Source organism: Galeopterus variegatus, unplaced genomic scaffold, assembly GCF_000696425.1.
Source record: "Galeopterus variegatus unplaced genomic scaffold, G_variegatus-3.0.2 Scaffold113, whole genome shotgun sequence".
In the NCBI taxonomy this organism is placed as follows: Eukaryota; Metazoa; Chordata; class Mammalia; order Dermoptera; family Cynocephalidae; genus Galeopterus; species Galeopterus variegatus.
The window spans coordinates 641,996-664,894 of NW_007726224.1; positions in this window are offsets into that span (position 1 = coordinate 641,996).

Genomic DNA, 22,899 nt, shown 5'->3' on the forward strand with positions numbered 1-22,899 from the left:
AAGTTCAAAAGACTTCAGTGAAAGTTTTTATTTTAAGAGCAATCATTGAAAGAATCAACTGACCTTTGCTCTTCTCTGTCTGAAGTCAGAAAATAAACAGCAAAAGTGTATCTTAGTGGTTTTCAAGTGATTCAGAGCAGGATGCTCAGCTATTAGAAAGCCATCGATTGGGCTGGAGGAAATGAGTTGGCTGCAGCACGAGATATGAGCCAATGCATGGGATTGTGAGGTCAGGGCAGGATGCCAAGGGGACTGCATTTTCTGGCAGGAATTTAGCTCATTGCCAAAGTCTTGCTGTTGTTCTGAATCCAGATTTTCTAAACTTTGTAAAACGTTTACCTTGATATTTAATGTTTTTTATTCAACCTTTCCATCTTTAAAGATTCATGATATTGGAATAAGGTTTCCTTCTTTGAATGCAGTCCAAAAATTCACATTTTTAATTTCAAATGTATTTACTGTTTTTAGACTGACTATTTTTTTAGATTGACAGTCAACATTGTCCACAAACTCTATTCTCAGAAATATCTCTCACTATGGAAAATAAGCAAGTTGGCCAAGAGCATTACTCAGAAAAAAATGTTAATGGCTCGAGAGTATCAAAGCCATTATCCACTGCCGACCAGACTTCCTCAAATAAGGTGTATTGGGAAGGGTCATAGCTGGACGGGAAACCAGCAGACATCAGTTCTATTCTCGGCTTCACTTCTAGGTGACCTTAAGCAATTCACTCAAGTTTGTGTGCTTCAGTTTGCTCAGGTTTCAAAAAACTGGAATGATTATACCAGGATGTTGTGGAGAGTCATCAGATTAGCAAGGCACTTCGGACTCCTGAGACACAGCTAATGCAGGCATAGATGATATCCAAGACTGCCTCACAGCAATACATCTTGTATTCTGTTTACTGTATTCTCTTTTTTCCTTTTCCCATTGCTTTAAAGCCCCATGAATTATTGCTTTCAGACACTGCATTGTTCTGTTTGAATTGTTGCTTGGTTACAAATGATGGAATGAATGTACACTCTACTAAAATCAGTTCATTTCAATTCAACATAACAAACATTGATGGAGTACTTATAGGAAGTAAGTTATTAGTTTGATGATAATCCATAATCTCCTAAGATTAAAAGCATCTTCTGGATCCTGTCTCTTTTTTCCAGCTGTAAGGAACCTAAAGTTGGTTTACTAACAACATCTCAGATTTACCAAGTGATTACCAGCTGCTAAGCATTTTGCTAAGTGCCTTACATGCCTGTTTTCATTTAGTTTTTAGAATTCTATGAGGTGTGTTTTATTAGTATCCTTATTTTACAGACCAGAAAACCGAATCAGGTTTAGCCAAGGCTCAGAGTCACTCCAGCAGTCAGGGGCATAACTGTCATTCAACCTTTGGTCTCATCACTTCTAGCCACTAACATCCTGTTGCCAAAGTGATTGTCAAATGTGAGTAAGCTTGTGACATAACTGAAGTGCTTGTAAAAGATGCAGATTCTGCGTAGGCACACATAGATAGTCCTGATGCTATGGCTTGCTTATTGCATGTTAGAAATTTGTCCAAGGATTGAAATTGAGGGGCTCAGCTGTAGACTAAGTGAGAATTGAAGGTCAGAACCAAGACCTTATAGAGATCCAATAGAAAACCTTCCTGTCCCCAGATTGAGACACGTGGATGAATTCAACAAACCTTATCACACTTAGATATTAGATGGTTAAATAAGTGTGATTAAAGAGATTGACAAAATGTAATTATCCTTATATACCTCAAGAGCAAGCATTTCTTTAAGTACCACTTAGCTACAGCCCAACTCATTTCCATTAGCCAGTGAACTGCTATGGGACACTACAATAAGAGAGTCATTCTAAGTCATGGTTTCTCAACCTCAGCACATTGGCATTTTGGGCTAGATAATTCTCTTTTTGTGGGGGGTTATTCTGTACATTGTGGAGTTGTTAGCAGTATCCATGACCTCTAAGCACTAGAAATTAGTAGCATTCCCTCCCTAGCTGTGAACAGAAAAAATGTTTCCAGACTTTGTCAAATGTCCCCTCAGGAGCAAATCACCGCTGTTTGAGAACCACTGTTCTAGGTTATATTAGATAACTCAAGATATTGGAAAGGTCAGCTATGGAAGTCATTGTTCCCCAGAACACCTCTTATTCAAAAAGGACCTATAAGGAATCCAGAGATCACTAAGACCTGCCCCTTGCTCTTAAGGCATCTTTGTTCTACTAGAGGAAATACCATATTTGCAAATATAAGTGTTGATTGCTGTAAAAGAAATTTCAAGAATCATATGGACCCAATGGCAGGTATTCATCCCAAACTCCTCGAGAAGCCCTGCATTTAAGGACTTGGCATAGAAAAACAATCCAACCAAGTAGAGAGAGAAGACTTACCAGAAGTGTACGCTGAGGACCACAGTTTAGAATAGCTGTGCTGGCAATGTAATGATTTCAGGAAAATGACTTTCAAAGAGAAAGAGAGAAGAGGATGTGGACCAGTCATGGCACTGGTGAGAGGGTGGCCGCTGTCGACTAGAGCTACAGTGCTTTGAGTTGAGGCGGTGGGAGCCCAACTCCAGGGAGATGAAATTTAGGGCCTGAGAATAAAGCAGAAGAAAGGGAAAATTTAAATGGATGTGTTCACAGAATGGTTCCCGAACTAAACAGGCCTGGTAATAACACAATTAAGGTGTGAAAAGCTACATGGCTAAAGTAATTTAACCACCTTGAGGAGCAGGCACCACACAAAGTGAAGGCAGGAGGTGGTTGGCCAGGACTGTGAGTTTGGTGGTTTTAAAGCAGTGAATGAAAAACAGTGACAGGATCTCCCTTTCTTGCTGACATTTCCTTGAGAAATCACAGAAATAAAAGACCTTTCTTTTAAGGCCCTGAAGAGCCAGATGGCTCTTGAACACATGGACTTTCCTCAGGCTTCAGTATGTGTTATGATGGTAAAAGTGCATCAACTGACCCTGTGGGACAAAACAAAACACTCTGGTTTATAGTGTTTGCTGATTCCATGGTGTAAATACACTCACACTGCCAGTTTCAAGGTACCTTCAAGAAGCCACTGACCAAGGGATTGGGAAGGGGTGCACTCAGTTGGCTCCTGCTTGCTGGTGTGAGCCAGAGCTGGTTTCAGTGACCTGGGTGTCCTCTGAGTCATTCCTTCTGAATGCCATCTCCCCAACATGCAGGCTTGACTAGGCATTTGGGAAGAACTAAAATCTTCAAATGAAGGGCATGTCAATACCTACTTGTCTCCTGGTAATACTTTTGACTTTGTGACTTTTCATCCATATCTCACCTTTAGAATGTACAGGAATGGTACACTCCAGAAGCAGAAGGCCAACTTGAAACTCATAGGACAAATGTGGTCCACCAAAGGATTTGAAAACAAAAACCTAAACTAATAAGGAAAAAGTGGCCGAAATAAATGGGTCATTCAGGTAGAATTGAAATTGGTAAATTTTGTCATTCTGTTATTTGGAGGAGACTTGTTTTCAGGCATTTGGACAGACAGAGTGGCAGCGATTGTTGGCTGTGTGATCAGGATGCTAAGGGTAGCAGTGTGGAAGGCAGAGGCACTTCCAGCCCAGTTAGCAATTTGCATTTCCTGACAAGGGCCCAAGAGGGAATGGTTTGTATTCCCTGAGAGAGGAACACAAGAGTGGGGGAGGACAGGAGATGTGGCTGAATTCAGTGTATCCAGAAATTCTCATGTTCAGTTCCACCGAAGTCATATCACAAGACTGAGGCATTGTAAAACTTTTCCAACTGAAGAATACTATCAAAATATATAAAAAAATTAACAGTGAATAATAAAGGGGAGGGGAACTCTATAATCTGAGAAGCACCTAAATAATTTTCCCTTTTTCTTTCAAGCCTTTTTTTCTTATTTTTCTATTATATCATTTTATCCCCAAAGTGTGTACAATAATAAAGTATGTTTCTGGTTTGTATCCTCTTTATGAAAAGCAGCATTACTGAGTAGATGCCAATGAGAGAAATAAGTCATTAAAATACTCCCCCTTCTCACCTCTTCTGTCCCCAACTCTAAATTAAAGATTTGAATACGGGCTAGTGGAAGAAATTGGAATATTTATTTCCTTAATTTGAACTCAAGAGAAGGTGTGTGGGTTGGAGACCTCTCTGGGAAATAAGAGCAGACCTTTCTGTTTGTTTAATAACTGGATAATATAAAGTTACCTCATTAGGCCCATGCAGGTTTAATGATGCTTTACTGAACGTGCATTCGTAGGTGCCTGCAGAGGGCAAAAATGATTTTTGTTGGAGATTTCTAAGACATTTGTAACCTCTTCTTCATAATTACCCCGTGTGGTTTTGACTCTCTTTTAATAGCACAGGAATTTTCCTAAACATTTGCATTTTCAGTCTGGCATCATTCCTCTTGCAGAACTCCCCGTGAATTTTTCTTGCTGGAGATCCTATTACCAGTTCTCACTGGGCTCACATTCATGGAGAGTGGGCGGTCATAGATTTTCATCTTTTTTTTCCCTTACAGCACCTGTCCCAGTTGCTAAGAATGGCAAAGATCACTGGCACTCTCAGGGCTTAGCAATGTATCTGGCCCTTTTACAAACACTTGCTCAGACCATCATCACATCCCTGGAAAAGAAGCAGGAGTGGGTTTTAATAGGTAGGTGACACAAGAGCGTTCTTGAGCAGCCAGTTTGGAGGTAACAGTCAATAAGCAGTTGTCTTAAAGCTTTTCTGCCATTGTTCTTTGCTACTCTCTCCTCTTTTATCTACGCAGACAGTGTCATTTACTGTGATGAAGTTCAAAAAGGGAGTCCTGTATGCCCTTTTCTCATTGAACATTTTACAATTACTTTTCTAGTTGTGGTGTAGAAGAACAAAACTGGGATTATGTCCTATTTGTCATCTATGTCATTTTGGTCCTCCCCTTACCTATTGATGGTAGATAAGGGGTCAGGTATTTATGGTTCATCATAACAACCCTAGTGCCATGATGATCGAGGTGGCCTAATCTAGAAGGGGAAAGTCTTCCAAGGACTATATCATCCAAAAGCTCAAACAAAAAGGTGAGATCATCAGATTAGTCCTGTGGGAATGAATGCCTCTGAATTTCAGGTTCAAGTCTCATTTCCAGGCTTTTCCCTCCCGCCTCGCATGCTAGCAATAAGCAAGTGTTAGTGCTGTTAGGGTACCAGGACTGGAGTGGGTTAGAATAGAATTAGATTGTGAAAGATATTTTAGTGGTCAATCAGACTTATAAGTTTTCATGAAATAAACAACTTTCTCCTTTGAATTGGGGTCAAGATATTTTAGCGTCCACTTCTATAATTCATCCACACACAGGATGCCAGCTGTTTTTTCTAATATTCTACCACACTCACTGTCTTATCCCTAACAAATCCAAGGCACCTTTAATCACTGTGTGTGTCAGGGAGGTGGAGTAGAGGTAGAGGTTGATGAGGGATTCTGGTAATAGTAAAGACGTTATTATCACACCTGAACTGAATCTCAGAGCAATTTTCCTGATGTTCACAATTGGTCAAGAGTGAAGATGGAATTTGAATTCAATTCTTCTGAAATCAGGTCTTCTAACCCTCAATCCAATCATCTGTCTTCTATAGCTGTGTTGCCACCTGCACGTGGAGTGTTCAATAAAGATTTGTTGAACTGGATTGAAAAGAACAGTAAGCCACAGGGAGTTCTGGACATGCCTTCTGAATAAAGACAATTTCCTCTTGACTAGATTCTCAGCTTTCTGTTTCTGCCTGTGAATTCATTTGATAAGAGACTTGATTTGGGCTTGTTTTAGCAGATAAGTTGAGCTAATATTTATTTTAGGAAAGTAGGATTAGTGAAGATAGGTGGGGAATGAATTATACATTCTCTGAGCAGCTGAAGGTCATTAGGAAAACATGCAGCTGCCAGAGATTTCCAAGTAAGACTTGCACAGTGAAGGCTGGAGGCAATTTCCAAACGTTCTGGTTTCTATTTATTGGAGTCACTTTGGAAGTGGTGAGCTGGAAAGTTAGGCTGTTAATTCAAATAAAAAGGAACTTTTTGAAAGAGAGAGTGACGCATCTCTATGAAAACATGGAGAAGGCAGCTCCCAAGGCTGGCAGACAGTGCAGGAAGTGGGGATGGGAGAATCACAGGATTTGAGTGTTTTGTTGAGTCAGTATGTGTAATATGCCAAGAAGAAGGGCATGAGATAGGGAAAACCAACTCAACGAGCAAAAACAGACCCTGGCAAAGGCAGCCATCCTAATGCAGAGTCCAAAAAAGTATATACAACTCAGGTAGCATTTAGAATAATGTTAGCACTAGAAATTTCTTTACAGAAAGCAAAAAAAATCTAGAATCAAACTGGAGGTTGAGATTGGGCAATAATAATAGCTAATAGATCATCCTTTATCCTTACATCCAATGTGCCAGGCATTGTGCTGATTACTTTGCATGAATTAGCATATTAAATACTCACAGCATCCCTATGTGCTAGATACAATCATGCAAAATTTACAGATGGGGAAATACCCTCAATGTTTCATTTCTTTGCCCAAATTCGTAGGCCCACAGTGGAGGACCAGAATGCAAACTCAGGCCCAGTTGACATCAATTGCTATGTGGTTATGACACATGAAAGTACTTCACAGTGTGTCTGTGTCTCTTTGGAAAGGAAAACCAGAGAGAAGCCATGACTGCTGTTTCTAGTGTCCTACAGGGAGATAGATTTGAAAAATTGGGGGATTCTATGGGTTTACAGAGTCCTTTTCTGCCATAGAGAGTCTTAATCTTTTGGAGAAGAAATATCCAGATCTCATCCATTGATGGAGCTGAGGTTAAGGGTCTTCTTTCCTGTTTAGGATTGACTGACTCAGAAACAGAGCAAATGTGGACAGTGGGTAGGGGTGACCAGGCATTCCAGCGAGAGAGCTGGTGAAAACACAAGCAAGAGAGTGAAGGTTGTCTGGGTGTCACACATTATTGAACAAGTGTTTGTTGAATGCCTGCCATTTGCCAGGCAACGTCCTAGGCACCAAGACACAGCACATGAAGCAGGGAGCTAAGCCCTAATGTAAAGAGAGCAGAAACTTGGTGGCAGACAGATCCCAGAATTGTCACTAACCAGCTAAGTCACCTTGGGCATGTTAAGCAAACCCTCACGGCCTCTACCTCTCTCTCTAATGAAGCCCTGTTCTGAGGGTCACTGTGGGGAGTGAATAAGATTATGCATGCAAAATGCCTGGCTCATAGTGGACACGCACTGAAATAGTAACAATAATTCTATTTATCATTAAGGATTTAATTCCGATGTCCATTCTTCTTCACAAAGAGATAAGGTGATATTTTCCTCTGTGCCTCCTTCCACGTATTCTATAGAATCTAGATGTTTCACCTTGTTTTCTGGAGGATTCTAAATATCAATGGACTTTCAGGGCATTAAATTAAACATTTCTGGGCTCTACTCACCCTCTGCCCCTTCTTTACTTCGACACATCATGGTTGATGTAATGGTTCGTTCTATGTGTCAATTTGACTGGGCTACTCAGAGCCCAGACATTTGGTCAAACCTTATTCTGGGTGTAACTTGAGGGGGTTTCTAGGTAAGATTAATATTTAAATTGGTAGATGTATTAGTCCATTTTGTGTTGCTATAACAGAATACCTGAGACTGGGCAATTTACAAAAAGCAGAGGTTTATTTGGCTTATGATTCTGGGACAGCTGCATCTGGCATGGGCCTCAGGCTGCTGCTTCTCATGGTGGAAAAGGGCAGGCAGCCGGTGTGTACAAGCAGATCACATGGTGAGAGGAAGCAAGAGAGGGAGAGAGAGAGAGGAGGTGCCAGGGTCTTTTAAACAATGAGCTTTCATGGGAACTAATAGAGCGAGAACTCACTCACTAGGGCAGGCAGCCGGTGTGTACAAGCAGATCACATGGTGAGAGGAAGCAAGAGAGGGAGAGAGAGAGAGGAGGTGCCAGGGTCTTTTAAACAATGAGCTTTCATGGGAACTAATAGAGCGAGAACTCACTCACTACTCCCACTCCCCAGGGAGAGCATTCATGTGGGATTCACCCCATGACTCATTTTCCAACACTGCCAAACTGGGGATCAGATTTCCATGTGAGTTTTGATGGGGACAACACATCCATATTCTATCAGTAGACTAATGTGGGTGGACCCTCATCTAATCACTTGGAGACCTGAATAGAACCCAAAGCTTGATCTTCCTGAGAGCAAGAGGAAATTCCTTCTCCTTGACTGCCTTGAGCTAGGACATAGGTCTTTTCCTCCCTTTGAACTTGAACTGAACATTGGGAAAATACACCATTGGCTTTCCTGGGTCTCCAGCTTGTTGACTGCAGATCTGAGAACTTGTAAGCCTCCATAATTGTGAGCCAATTCCTTTTCTCTCTCTCTCTCTCTCTCTCTCTCTCTCTCACACACACACACACACACACACACACACACACACACACACACACACACACACACACACACACTCTGTGGGTTCTGTTCTGTTTTTCTGGAGAATCCTGAGTAATACAGTTGAAGATATTGAGATACAGAGATGGGATCTTCCCAAGGTTATGCTAGTGCTCAAGGGAGAAAACAGGGGAACGTCCAGCTCTCTTGGCTCCCACTTCTTGCTTATAAAGAGCTTCTCCTGTAAAATTCTTCTGCCTCCCAATAATAAATGCTGCTTCATAATCAAAGAGGAAGGGAATGCACGTCAGAGATCTCCTTCACAAGATGAGATGACACCTGAATTTGGTGTTTCTGTTCCTACCCAGATGGAGACAGAAATACCCTACCAATGTCTAAGGGAAGGAGGGTGACATACCATTTATTCAAGACATACTGTGTACCCAGCTAACGCACATGTATCGTCTCTTTTTATCATTGCAAAAATCTACTCTTGTGTTCATTTTCAGATGAGGACACGGAGGCTCAGGAAGATAACACAACCAAGGTCATGGAGCTCATAAGTGATGGGACCACATCTCCCTGAATCCAGAGCTCACAATCTCTCCATGATGACAAACTGACTCTCTACAACTGGGCCAGGTAATGGATGGGAGACACTCCAAGGTCCGTTTGCAAAAGTCCTAGTAAGAGAGAGCCTGAAGGGGCCTGAGGATGAGTGAGACTCTGGGTTCCGCTTATGACCCCGATTCAAGCGTCCCATCTCCACTTCGTCCTTCTTTATCACCAGCCCCATATGCCTGTGTGGTGCACATGCATCTGGGAAGATGCCAGGGCCTGGCGGGCAATGCTTGTTTTACAGCCAAGCACACCTGCTTCCTGCAGCCTGCCAAACCTCTAGCTGCTGGCGGCTGGGCTGGGTGATTATCTCCCCTTAGACCCTGTGCTGCCTGCATTCCCTTTTCAGAGAAGAAATATTTTCTCTCTCTCTCCCTTTCTCTCTCTTTCCTGCTGAGTCCCTTTCACTCTCTTCTTCCCCCCCCTTCCTCCCTCCATCATATGCTCTTTTTGTTTTTTTGTTTAAGGCTTGACTTTGCTTATTTTATAAAGATTAAAACATCAAAGACAATTTACAAAACTGCACTATTTTGAATGCTTTTTGCTGAAACTTGTACACAAGTCTCATTCTATTAAAAAGTCCTGTTTCTCTGATCTTCCCTATTTTATCCTAAATTTGGTACTCATTTCTCTTTGCTCCTCTTCTTTTTTTATTCTTCCTGCAGAATTATTACCAAGTCCTAAACACTGGCGTTTGTTCTGACTGATGCTCTGCGGTTTGTCATGCAAATAGGATTTCACTTTGAACATGATTTTAATTTGATGGATGTTCTGGTTGTTTGTCATGCAAGCAAGATCTCACTGGCAAAACATTTTTTTCTGAGCCAACTCTGGTAGCTTCCCACATTCCCACAGTCACTTTAGTCATTTAGTCTTCTTGTAGCTCAGGATTTGGGGGAATTAGAAACACTTTGATTATATCCATCAATTCTTTATTACATATGAATACATCTTTATCATGAATTTTAAATGGCTAAAATAGAATTTTTTTTGATATTTTGTATATATGTGTGCACATATTTATGCACCCAAATATTCATCTATGTGCACACATATACAAAATACATATATAAGGGGACTTTAAAAGTTCATAAAAAGATGGAATTAAAAGATAAAACTAACCTGTCTATGAACTTCTTGAAATACCCTCATATGAACATACATACACATATGTACATATTTCAATGCTATACACCTGCAATTACTTTTTAGTCATATTCATAAAAATAATAATGTCTTTTGACTACAAAAAAGACAGAGACATCTAGTTCCTGGTGCCCAGTTTCAGATGCTGAGAGGAGAATCAATAGTAAAGGTCTGGGTTTGTTAGGATGCTGTGAGCCTGGATGGAAAGGGGATTGTGCAGAGTTCATAAACAGACATAATGCAGGGGCCAGAGAAGCAGCAGGAACAGGGAAATGCAGAGGAGGTCAGGTCAGCCCCAGGGGAGCAGGACAGAATGACCTCATTATCCCAGGGTAATTCATAAAAGAAAAGGTCACTTAAAGTGAATCCACAAAAATGGGAACACATATTTTGGAGAAAATAATAAAAGCAAATTTGACTGAGAAAATGTATTATAAATAAAACCAACAATTATGAAAATAAGTTTGTCATATCTTACACTTAAAAGTGTAAGTTACAAATGCAATCACGAACTAATTCTTAGAATGAACAAAGAATGAATCAAGTAGATTTCGTTATTCTGGAGGCAGGTGAATAATCTTTGTTATAAACATATGGAATCAAGATAAAATATCCTTCATTTCCCAATTGTCTTTCATATCATGACCTTGAAGAAAGTACTGTTTTCAAAAATATTTAATACTTCACTCATTTTTCCAAGGTCTTTTCTTAATCTTTTGATAATCAATTTATTTTTTCTTGAAATATTTCAAGGTTACCTTTCTAGTTTGTTTCTTCTTCAATTGTTAATTTGCCTAACCCTTCCATCTTCTCGTCTGTCAATAGTTTTACAGTAGTATTGGGCCCTTCTGCAAGATCACTCTCATCACTTTCATAAATTTTATGAAATTATTTGTAAAATTTTAAATTTTTTTACAATGACTTTGCATTGATTTCCTCAAGTTGGAAAAAAAATTTCAAAACAGCAGATTTATAACAGTCAACAATCACTAAGAGTCTAGCCAACAATGTTGATACAGTAGACCGGGAGGATTGCTGATGTTATAGGGGAGATACAGGTAAGTAGTGACTCACTTTATATGTAGCTATTTCATTAGTGACTTTTCTATTATTCTGACTTTTCCTTTCCTAGAAATCATGCAACTGTGGGAACAAGTACAAGAAGGATTGGATAAATTGTGACATTTTCCACCAAGAATTATGTCTAAAAGCTGCATTGTTAATTGGATGAAAGTGGGAGGGTGGCGTTCAAGAACCAGAGATACAGGAAATACACCAGAAAACAGAAAATCAGAGTAAATGGCTTATTCCACAGGGCATGGAAAAGGCTTACACTTTTTGAAGCTGCTTCTTGCTAGGGCTTATTTAGAAATGGTGAATATTTTGAAATCACAATGATACAGTAGATTAGGTTCCCCCAGGGAAATGTACTCAGTGGAGTTTAGTGATACAGTCTTATCAGAAGCCTCAACCAACCCTTTGGGGTACTCTGAGGCTGGCAGGATACTTCAGAGTTGTCTTGAATTGAGGATGTGGTTTTCATATCTAGTTTGTGCCCTTACATTGAGTAGTCATCAGGTGCAGACAGTCCCAGGATGAGGATGTGAGTTTGGGCAGGTCTTCTCTTTAGCAGATGTCTCTATAAAGTGCTGACATGTGATGCTGTCTGCTGGGATACTCCTTGAAGCTCTAGATGATGATAATAATAATAGTAACTCATTTATTGAAAACTTACTATGTATATGTGTCACAACTCAAGGTACTTCACCTGAATTTTTATAAAATCATCGTAACAAACTTATAAGAAAGGTACAATTACTATCTCTACTATAAAGATGATAAAATTGCAGTTTGATTGTTAGGTGGAAGAACATTGAAGCTACCATTGACAGTTCAACACACTGCCCAAACTACCGACATTTATCAGGCAACTCTCCTGTGAAGTCTCCCTCATCACCAAAGCAAACTGCATGAACTACCCTTCTTTGAGTCACACATTCCTCATATAGCACATTGCCACTTCACTCTTTCTCTTTAGTTAAGTCTGCTTTTTATAGCACGTTTAACCACAATTGTTTCCTAGAAGGAAGAGGTACCTCATACTCCCAATTACAGAGGGTAAAAATGAGGTTCATTTATTTACTCATCTAACATGTCAAAAAGTAGCTAAGAAGTATTAAATTTCAGAAAGGGTACAGGGTTTGGGGAGAGTCTAAAAGGTAAGTCAAAATCATAGTCCTTAGCAAGATTACAGCCAAACCATTTCCAGAGGTCAAGTGACTTTCCCAAATTTGTAGACTTGGTGATGGTCAAAATTGGAGCTGACACTGGAACCCTCTGATTCCAGGATCTTTGTGCTTGCCCCTCCACCACCTGAATCTTCTTTATTACAACCTCATCTCACTTGGATGCAGATGGAGGGGATGGTCTATAGAAATTTGCCTGGGGCCTTCCAGTCCTGGTATTGAAGGTCTCACAAGGAGAGGTCACTCATTCGTCAGTTTTCCTGATTAAAAGCTTATGTCTTCACACCTTAATGCCTAACACATTTCCATTTAATGCTTTTTATTGTCAGCCAAGAAAAGCAACAAGCAAACAAAGAAACAAAGGCCCACTGACAATAGTCTTATCTATCATCAGCCAGAAAAACTATGACTTGGATTTTGGATAGATTATTTCTATGCCACACCTGCTCCCAAGCAGGAGCATGAACCAAAATACCTTGGGCAGTTCTATTTCATGTCCTTCCTTCAGAAGGGAGAAGACTCACTAAAGTGGGTAAAATTCCAAGGACGAACATAGGTGACAACAAGTGTTTAGAATGACCTTAATCACGTTCATAAATAATTGCTTTCTATAAAATGGATTTGCACAGGTCATTCCTGTTCTAAGTGGACACCAAAAAGTGAGACTTTTTCTCCTTTCTCATTTGAATACATTTCAGTTACAACAACTCTATAAATAGTTTTTACTCAACCATCTGAGCTAAATATATAAAAACTATCAATACTCACATAGCAAATGCAGGAATACAGACATCCTGGGTCAGGAAGAAGGAAAATAACCTCTGACTCTAATACATTGTATAATTGTAGCTTTATCACTCTTTATTCATGCCTTGTTTTAATGCCTTATGTTGACCCCTTTCAAATATATTATGCAATTCTAAAATAGCCATATAAAGAATGAGTCCTGCCATTACTGAGGTCTTACTATGAGTCAGGAGCTGTGCTAAATATTATATTTATATAATTTTTATATTATTTACTCCTTGAAACCTAAAGTCAGGTTTGAGTTGCTCAAGGACACAGTTTTAGAGGCAGAACCAGAATTTGAGTATAGGTGTGTGTGTTAGTAAAGATTGCTATTTTTTATTGATCATAATCCCTGTAGTTAAAACATTGTTATATGTATCTTCATACCACAGATCTTCTTGAGTGTGAGAGAAGCCTCTCAGAGGCTGGGTGGTAACAGCCATTTCTCACACTCCTACCATTACCAGGCATTAAAATTAATGCTGAGGACTGAAAAAATAAAAGAGACATAGATTCCACCTATAGTGGACTTACAATTTGTAGGGAAATAGTACTTTACCATTTTTAAGTGCTACAGCTTACATTGTTGAATTTTTTCATCTCATCCAGCTTGTGAGATATACCAGAGCAGGTATTTTTCATCTGTATTGCACTTCTAGTTTCTTCATCTGTAAATGGATTCTCATTTAATACAGTATCTGATAGAGGATTGCTGAGTGCGATAGTAAGTAGAAGAACTATTTATTAACAATGTAATCTCGTGTATACATTTGCAAAAATTACTATCATAAAGTTAAAACTACAATGAAATGTATAGCTAAAGTACTAGGGGTGCTTGAGAACAGTGAGGAGAGGCAGGGATGAAGGAAACATAAAATTTTATTGCAGGTCTTCTATGTACGATGCATTTGTTCTGCAGCGAGAAAAAGAAGGCACGGAGAACTAAACAATTTTGCTCAAGATTCTATAGCTAGTAAATGACACAGGCAGAAATGAAATTCAGCCCTTTTAACCCTCAGTCCTGGGTTCACCCTACCACATCACATATCCAGCTCCACAAAAGGACATTCATCAGAAGAGGAAGTTATTTCTGGGGCTCAGGGAGGACAGCAGTGCCAGCTCTGCGTATAAGGACTAAATTTCTCTTTTTTCCTAAATGCATGTCACTGTGCAGATTGATTGCAGGCAGCAGTGAAAAGCAAGGGATTAGCTTTTTACAATTATGAAAGCTTTGGTCTTTTTCTTTTTGGTTCTGCTAATATCATTGATAATTGGATCACACTCCGGATAGAATAGAAAATAAAGACAACTGTCCTAACAGAGATGTCTTATATTCTGTAGCTAAATATAAATGTTAACAAAGAAAAACCACTTCCTTTCATTTGGGGAATCAGTGCTTGCCACACAAAAGCTTTAACACAAATCAAAGGAGAGGTTTATTTATAGGTAAAAATGGTGTGTTCACAAAAGCGAAGCATGAGAGTTGTGGTCGTCTCTAGTTTTATTTTCTAGATATTTCTGATTCTCTTCATTTTGGGCACATGGTAGAATAAAACTTTTGATGTCTTTGAAATTAGGTGAGGCTATGTGAATATTTCTAGCCAACAGATTGTGAGCAGATGTGCTAAGGGACAAGCATTCAATTACTAGTGCTATACCCTTTAGTTCTCTCATTCCCCATGTTGACTGCCAATGTTTGAGATGGTGGCTGCTCCATCTGCCCAGGATTCTGAGTGGCTCAATGAAAAAGGCTTCCCCATTCCATACACACACCCTGCCCCTGCTGACCTGCAGTGGACATGTAGCATGTGTGAGAAATATGTGCTTGTAACTGTAGGCATTGAGATGTGGGGGTCCTTTGTTCTTGCATCCTATCCTAGTCTCCTGACTCAAACAGTAGTTGTCATGGGACATCCTCAGTACACATTTTGTTTATTTACCTCACAATTCTCTTTAATATCATAATTTCTTGTGCATTCTTCATAGGAATACTTCTCAAACTCAAAATTATCATTCCTTGAAACTAAAGAGTATCCCCCATTTATTGTGTGTGTGGGAGCTTAGATGAGCTCTGTATCTAGTCCTAACATCTTGCTCCACTAAGTTGTAAAGCCAGATAATTCAAAGCCATTTCTAGAAGTTTTTCTCTCCCTTAATTTTCAATACAATCAGATTTCAAATTCTGTTGGTTGCATGTCATAAATCACCCACCAACACATCTTATTTTGTCCATCATATAAGACACTTCCTTAATTTATGCATTAGTCATAAAAATTATCCCTAAATGGTCTTTCTGCCTGTAGCATTTTCACTCTTATCAGTCCCTTCACCAGTGTCCTAGTGAGGTAAAATTGGTGGATAGTATCAGATACACTATGGGATATGTGTATGTGTGTGCTGGTGTCTGGGTATGTTTATTGTTTATATTTATATGTCTGCATGTGCTTACACATTTTTAAGCTAACTAATTAATAAATGATAAGTATTTCATTCCATTTGTGGGATCCCTCAAGTCCAACTAATGTTACAGCAAAGTATTTTTTGTCTGCATGTGTGTGTGTGTGAGTTTGCGTGCATGTGTGTAAGACCTGGGTAGGGATGTGGTAGATAGTATTACCTAATTTAGACAGATTATCCTGACAAGTGGAAAAATAATCTGAGACTTAGAATAAGTGAACCAGGAAAATTGTGAGTTCTATAAAACTATGCCTTCACCAAAAAAGATTTCCACTTCCATTGATAATCTCTGCCTTTGATTGATAACTAAATAATTTCATTGGTTGTTCTCTGTAAAAAAGAAAAAGAAGAAAATAAATCTGAAAACATTTTCCTACATCATGTAAAAAATATTAACTCTGTCTTATCTTCTATTCTTCAGTATCAGACAGTCTTCTGGGCTGTGGTTACTTGAAGGGTTACTGTTAGATACTTCATGTTCAAGCATATGTTGACTACATTATGCTGTAGAGTTCACCTCAGTGTATTGATTATTGTCCCAATTAGAAGTTCCCTGAAAAATCCATGCTACTTGGTTGCAGTGTAATGTGTCATGATGAAAAAGCAAAGAATCAGAAACACCAGGATGTAGAGTCCCATAGAACTTATCCTATCTGATCAAATGGAAAAGACTGAATGTCTTTTAGAATTTAGAAGCTTAGACACTTCTAGCTTTAGGCACCAACTGCGTAAAGTAACAACACACTTCCTTATTGATTAAGTCTGGTGATAGGTAATTTCTTTTTCTTATTAAATCCAAATCTCCCTTGTCAATTTTCTTCTTTTGACTGAATCACCTTGCTTAGGTTTATTCAATTAAACTTTTTGTTAAACTCTGCTACTACGTGTCAGACTCTGTAGTCACAGGAGATACAGAACACAAACTTTTGGTAGTCCAGAAAATATAGAGAAGATTCGAGGAGAATTCCTTCTTTCCACAGTGGTATACTGTTCTAGGTCAGCAGAAAGTAATCAAATATCCTTTCACATGATAATTCTTTAGGTTTCTGAATACGGAAAACACAACCTTGTATCTTTCCTCTTTATCTTAATTATCTCCAGTTTCTAAAACATTTTCTCTCTGGCAATATAAAATAATGTTTCTGATTGTTACCTGTTACTATATCATTGATCACGTCTAATTATATATCATTATTCACATGTTCACTCCAGAAAAAGTAAGATTGAGAACCACATTCTAAGGCGATGTGTTTTGATTTGACCATTTCCTTTTTGTAACAAACTGTGCTCTTGCATCTAGATCATTTCTAAAAGCATTGTGGGAAATTATGACAATTGCTTTAAATGAACATTCCTATAAAATACATCAGTTAATCCACAAAGAGACCAGAATCTTATTGTAATAAATCTGAAGGCATTATTTGTGAATATTTGATTTTGGATTCTGGATGGAGTTAAACTGGTAAGGAAATCTGCGTTTCTACTCTACGTGGAAAGCACGCTGGTCAAGGTACCACTTAACACATGACCACTTTAAGATTTTTACCTCTGATAAACTGACATGGGCCAAAAGCCCATATGCTATCAGTTTGTGGAATTACTACATAATCTTGAATTACCAATATAATTATTGAGTAACTTTATTCTATATTTTGCCATCCCTGGGAGAATAATAAAGCATGATGCACTGACCTTATTCTCATATTTTGACATGAAAATAGACTACAAAATGGTGGTTTTGTCTGATGTTCATATAATAGTTTAAAACCGAGAAAAAAAGGTACATAAAACAAAAAGCATCTCTAAGCAGTTCAACTTAAAAAAAACACAAAAGAAAACACGGCATTCTTATCACACACACCTCAGAAACAAAGAAGGAAAAAAGCTTTGTCTTCAACAACTGCTAAATCTATGCAGGGAAATCTCAAAAATATATGTCTGTGCATCAATGACTTAGCTGTTAACAAACAAGGATAATATCCACCAGGGATGGAAAAGCTAGACTCTGAGCCCTTCTAAGAAATGAAATTCTAGGTTAATGACTTGCATGAGAAGCAAGTCTTTGACAAGTAACCCTGGCAAACTTCATGATTTGAAAATAACTTTCCTTAGATCTAGGAAAGCACATTCGAGATGGATGAAAAAATTTTTTAAAAATCTGACTAAAGTGAAGTTTTCTGCTAATGTTATCTGTTCATCATTTCTTTTTATATTTATTGTATCCATTATTGTAAACTTCCTCAATCTAACCTGGTATTTAATAATCTTTGTTTTTATGTTCAACTATTTTTTTAATGTAAACTCAAATCCTTTTTGCATATAAAATGCACACAAGTACTCTTTTAAAGAATGTGTGCATGTATGTTTAGCCTTAAATAATTTATAATAAATTTTCTTTATACCTTGAATACTTCTTTATGTCTCGGCATTCCTTTCCTAATCTCTGTGCTTTCCACAAGCATTACCTGTAAATGGTTGGTTATAAAGATCTTGGTTACAAATGAGAAACATTAAGAGATCTGGAACATTAATTCCCTGTTCTGACCACTATGGGCATCTTGAGATTACAATAGCTTTTTAAGCAACGTTAGTATGCTTTGACTTATGTTAAGCTGGCAGCCTTTGAAAACTCGTTTTCTCTTTAATTCACAAATTAAAGATAGTAGTAGTACCCAACTCACAAAAATGTTTGATTTTAACCAAGTGGCTGGAAGATAATAAATTTTCAATAAATATTGGTTATCATAATCATTGTTATCCTAATCTTTCTCTTCCTTATTTTTTTCCATCTCTTCTTTCTTATCCTTCTCACCATCATCTTTACAACACTGATTCCTTTATATTATCCAGTTTTGCATGTATGCACACAAGCATAATAAACATGCTTTCTCAAAGAAGCATTCTTCAATCAATTTAGCAAAGCATTCACCATGCTTGGGAACTTTCTAGCCTATTAGTCTTGTTTATTATCTTCAAAATATTTCTCAGTATATGAAGTTGTTTTATTAGTTTATTCTTTTATTTATGTGGTTATTGGCTACCACTTCTGCCTAGAAATTTGGCTTAATGACTTGATGACAGCAAAGCCTTTTACTTTTCTGTTCACTGTTCCAATGCTTAGAAAAGTGTCTGGTTTTAAAAGTGTTTCAGCAAATATTTTCTGAGTAAATAGGTACTGACTTAATTTTTTTAAAATCTGATGGTCCATACTTTCTCCTACTCTACAATATTCTGTAATTACATGTTACCATTTTTAGGCTATCTAAGAACTATAACAGTGGCATTATCAAGGAAAGAAGGAGTGATTCTGACTGGCACATTTTCAGATGACATTTTGACTGTGCCTTTGAAAATGATGAGAATTTTGACTAGAGGAGACCAGGTATTTTCCTAGAGGAGGAGCTTCAGGACATTTTGAGCAGAGATAACAGCATCAGCAAAGACCTGGAAACAAAAAAGGCATAGCACAATTTGGAACAGTAAGTAGGCTAGAATAGTTTGATGGGAATAGTGAGAAATGAAAGGAAGTACAGACCTTGATCAAATTAATGTGGTCTCTTTTTTTTGTTATAAAGAATGTAGCCTATATCCAAAGGAGATGTAATTGTATATATTTGGAAAGGTCTGTTTTAATGGAAAGAAGAGTGGGGAATGACACTTAGCTTTATAGCTGACAGTTAATAGTAATAGGTGCTGGGAGAACATGAGGAGAAAGGACAATTTCTTGGAACAACCCTCACATAAGCATCATGGAAATGGTAAAGAAAGAAAAGGTAGTGTTTCTTATATACCCCCCCAAACAAAATAAATTATAGATTTAAAAGAAATTATAATAATCAAGAGTATGATAAAACCATCAAACTAGTACAAATCAGTGTCAAATATTCCCAAAATATAAGTTATTATTTAATTCATTCTTCAACAATATAGAAAATGCAATGTTAAAAAAAAAAAAAGAAAAAGAAAGGTATTACCATTGATGATACAACGTCGTTCTTGGCACCCTGGAAAGTTAGTTTGTGTAAACACCTGCACAGCTTTTAATTCCTTGACCCACATACTTTTTATTCTATGTTATTTTGAAATTTCAATAATGATATATTGTGGTTTCTTGGTAACTTTGGATTTCTGATAATGATACTGAAATAATAATTTAAAAAATACTTAAGCTTTCCTCAATATCTTCTAGCTATATAAATATCACCAACAGTCTCTACCCATTTTCTTTATGAATCGTGCATTGCTTGTCTTCCATTTATGATTTCTCCACTTATCCAGTTAGACAATTCAGGAAGAAACTGGATTGAGTTACCAGGACCCCAAGGTTAGGAAACCAGTCAGCACCACGGACAGCAGCACAGAGCACCGCTAGTGCAACAGCATTTTACTGTGTTAGAAGGATTGGCCTCATATGTCTCATTCTTCCTTTCCTTCTGCTCAGTCCTGTTTATCCTCTCACACAAATTTTGAGTGTGTACTCCCTCCGGATTGCCTCATTGAAACCACTAAATGAGATGAGTTTAATGTCATCTCATTAATTAACTGCACTTGTTTGGTTTTATTTTTTATATTCTACGATTTTAAGCACTTGGTTTTTGGGTCATGACTCGCTAGATAAAGCATCGTGTAAATCTCTTGGCAGAAAAAACATGAAAGTGGGCATTGATAAAGATTACTTAGTTCAACCAACAGGCATCACTGAGTCCTTGTGGTAAGTTCTAAAGATAAATGCTAAGGGGAGGGTGGAGGATGGAAAAAGGACCCTCCACTGAGAGCAGGAGCCCTTATTATAAGGAGAAGATTGACATATGCAGAATTATCTATTGCACTGGATAGTCTATGATTAGTGCTACATTAGAAAAGCAGTACAATTGCTAAATATGAATACTTTACAATTGTATATCATTTAAATTTTTTTTTTTTTTTTTTTTTTTTTTTTTTTTTTTTTCCGTGTCCGGCAACGGATCGCAACCCTCAGTGTTGCCCCCATACCGGACCGGGGACCGGCAACGGGATCACAAACCTCAGTGTTGCTCCCGTGCCTCGCTCAGCCAGTGAGCGGGAGCCGGTCTGTATATGGGATCCGAACCCTCGGACGGGAGCGCTGCCGCGCTTCCCAAGCAGCGCACCATCCAGTGCGCCACCGGGCCGGCCCTTAAATTTTTTTTATAACAGCTCTGTAAGATGTTTTTCTAGATAACACCCTCATTTTACAAATAAGGGAAATGGACACTCAGTGATATCAAATGACTTTCCTCAGGTCTAAGAGTTAGCAAATAAAAAATTTAGTCTTCAAATATAGGTTTCACTATCAATATCATTACCATATTCCTTCTTTTTAAAATCTTCCTTCCGTGATATTTTATCCATGTTTTAACTTCAAACTTTTGCTTATTAGTTTATCATTGATGGTCTTTTCCCTCACCCCTAAGTACAGAAGAAGAGTGCTGGCTTTGGTTTGTAAGTATTTGTGTAATAGAACCTGTGTAAACAAATAAACAACAATATTTACCTTCCAAGACCACATATAATGTCTCACTGAACAGACATTAATTGAGTGTTTACAAAGTACAGGGCAATGTGATAAGCACTAGGAATACTTAATTGGACAAGATAAAGCTCATCATTTTTAAGAACTCAAATTAATGTAAGGAGACAAATAATATTGTCAATCTATTGTTATAGAAGTAATCACAGAATGCGTGTCAAGAAAGACACAGCAGGAACTTTAATTCAACACAGCTGGCACTGTGTGCTAGTGTGACTCTGAGAGTGAGTAACCTAAATTTTGTGTCCTAAAAACCTCACTTGGCTCACCCTAGTTCCAGCTCTTGTAAGCAGTGATACCAATTCTGTTAGATTGCAACCTGTAATATAAATGTTAGGCATCAGCAATAGTGTTCAAAAAAGCAACATAAAGGCAGCATAAAGGTAGAATAAATAATGCAATAACTGAAGTTATGCATAGATAACCTTATTGATAATCCCAACTTCATTTTTCTATCACTTAGGATAGCTTTCCTCTTTTTTTCTGTCACCCCCTTAAATGGTGCTCCTTTCTTGTGGGTGACCCACATATTTATACCTAAATATTGTATCTTCATTGGGTTGCCATAATTTTTCACTGACCAGGATTACTGGAAAGAGAGTATTAAAGTTACTGTAATGACATCACTGGATTCCAATCAGCTTTCTCCTTTTTCCCATTCAGTGGAAGCATTTCTCCTCAGTAAATGAAATCAAGCTCTTATATGAAGCACCTTCTCTGTCAGATCAGTAGCACTAGGAGACCAAATGGCCAGGGTATTTTCTTGACTTCTAAGTGTATTAGAAACTTGGCTGTGCTCCTTAAGGGAAGAATTTCTCACTTAAGAAATACAGTCACTGGGATTCAAGAATCCTCTAAGTGAGTTATGGAGTATAATAATGAGAATGGTCCCTTCTACTTTCATTACTTGGTTCCCAGACCCATGTTTTCTGCCTTTGGGGAAAATGACACCATATCATGGTTACTGGCTTAAATAAAATATTACATCATGTGTAAAACATTTATACCTGAAAGTGTTTTCTTCAAGCTAAAATTATAAATGTACTTTAAATAGTAGCCTTGGCAGTAGGGAAGGAGGCTATGCATAAGATCTCCAATCCTATTAGGCCAAATACTTATGGATAAAGGATTATGTAATAAGACAAGCAAATTGCATAAACAAAAGCCTTATTTCACTTAATTTGCCATATAATGAGTTCCTTGGTTGGAAGAGGTGTTATATGTGATACTGTTATGGACTGAATGTTTGTGTCATCCTAAAATTCCTATGTCAAAAACCTAATCTCTAATGTGATGGTATATTGAGAGGGGCATTGAGAAGTAATTAGGTATATTTGAATTCATGAAGGTGAGGCCCTCATGATGGGATTAGTGCCCTTATAAGAAGAAACTTGAGAGAATTTTCTTCCTCTCTCTGCTCTCCATCACCTGAGAATACGAGAAGATAGCCATCTGCAAACTAGGAAGCAGCATATCATTAGAAACCGGATCTTCCAGGGCTGGCCCAGTGGCGCACTGGATAAGTGCGCCGCTTGGGAAGCACGGCGGCGCTCCTGCCCGAGGGTTCAGATCCCACATACAGACCAGTTCCCGCTCACTGGCTGAGCGAGGCACGGGAGCAACGCCGAGGGGTGCGATCCCGTTGCTGGGCCCCACTCCGGGACGGGG